Genomic DNA, 1,989 nt, shown 5'->3' on the forward strand with positions numbered 1-1,989 from the left:
AGGCTAGGAAAGTATTAAACTGTCTAAAGGTAAAAGCCTAGATTACCTAGAAGGGACTGTTGAAATTAAGGATGTCAAAGCTGAATCTGATGAGGGCTCAGAAGGAATTAAAAACTGTAACACTGTATACACTAGACAAGATACACACACACACGTGTGTGTGTGTGTGTGTGTGTGTGGAGAAAGAGAGAGAGAGTCCTAGTGTGGCACTATAGGATACGCACTGGACTGCTAACTGCAAGGTTGGTGGTTCAGACTCACCAGTCACTCCTCAGAAATCCCATTAGTTGGTGTAAAGTGCCATAGAATTGGTTATGACCCAGAGCAACCATGCATATGGTTTCTGAGGAGTGACTGGTTAGCTTGAACCGCTGACTTTACTGTTCAAAGTGACTTTGTAGCCCAGCACATTAATTCACAGGGCTACACCAGGACTCCTCAGAAATCCCATATAGGGTCGCTGTGAGTTGGAAGTGACTCAAAAGCATTGCTATAGGGTAAACACTGGACTGAAAAGTTGGTTTGAACCACGAAGTTGGCAGTTCAAACTCAAACCGCTGCTCCTCAGAAACCCTACACAGTCCTGGTGTGGTGCCATGGGCTAAGGCGTCAGATTGCAAAGTCATTTGAACTGCAAGGTCGGTGGTTCAAGCTCACCAGCTGCTCCTTGGAAACCCGATACAGGGTTGCTATGGGTGAGAATCAACTCGACGGCACTTAATAACAACAACATACATAGTTGCTATGACATGGAACCAATTTGAAAGTACTTAACAGGACTAATTGACGTCTTGTTGTTCCTAGTTGCTGTTGAGCCCGTTTGGATTTATAGAAACTCTATGCACAGCAGAATGAAACACTGCCTGATTCTGCACCATCCTCATACAATTGTTGCTATACTTAAGCCAATTCCTGCTGCCACTATGCCAATCTAACTTGTTGGGGTCTTCTCTCTTTTTTGCTGACCTTCAACTTTACCAAACATGATGTCTTTCCCCAGGGACTGGTCCTGCCGGATAATATAACCAAAGTATGAGTGACGAAGTATCATCATCCTATTTTCCAAGGAGCATTCTGGCTACACACCTTCCAACACAGATTTGTTTTCCTCCTGACAGTCCATAGTACTTTTAATATCAAGCACAATTACTCAAATGTATAATTTCTTCTATGGTCTACATTATTCATTGTCCAACTTTCACATGTGTATGAGGCTATTGAAAATGCCATGGCTTGGCTCAGGAGCACTTTAGTCCTCAAACTGACATCTTTGCTCTTGAACACTTTGAAGAGGTCTTGTACAGAAGATTTGCTTAATGAAATGCGTCATTTGATTTCGCGACTGCTACTTCCATGAGCGTTTATAGTGAATCAAGCAGAATGAAGTCGTTGACAACGTCAATCTTTTCTCCACTTATTATGATGCCTTTCATTGATCCTGTGGTTCTTCATATAATCTAGTTTTTCGAATCATTTGTTCAGCATACCAATTTAATAGATATGGTAAAAGAATAGAACCCTAGCACACACCTTATCTGATCTTAAACCATTCAGTGTCCCCTTGTTCTGTACAGTTTCCTCATGAGCACAATTAAGTGTTCTCAAATACCTATTCTTTGCAATATTATCTATAGCTTGCCATGATTCACACAGTCTAACATATTCCGACCATCTAAATATGACAGAGACTGAAACTTGCTTTGGAACATAAAGAAGTTAAAGTGAGTGGAGGAAATACATATTTCATTCTCATACTTGACTTTGTCTTCTCGGATTGCTGTTTGATATTTTCTGGTCAGCTCTTTTACCTTTTCATTTCTTCCACTCACTTTAGCTTCTTTATGTCCAAGAGCAAGTTTCAGTTTCTGCCATATTTAGATGGTTGGAATATGTTAGGTCAATACAACTTAGGTACCCCTGAATTTCCATTCATACAATGACAGCTTATTTTGGAACAGTGACTTAAAATAATATCCCTACAGGAAAAAA

This window comes from Chrysochloris asiatica, unplaced genomic scaffold (assembly GCF_000296735.1).
Source record: "Chrysochloris asiatica unplaced genomic scaffold, ChrAsi1.0 scaffold00039, whole genome shotgun sequence".
NCBI lineage: Eukaryota > Metazoa > Chordata > Mammalia > Afrosoricida > Chrysochloridae > Chrysochloris > Chrysochloris asiatica.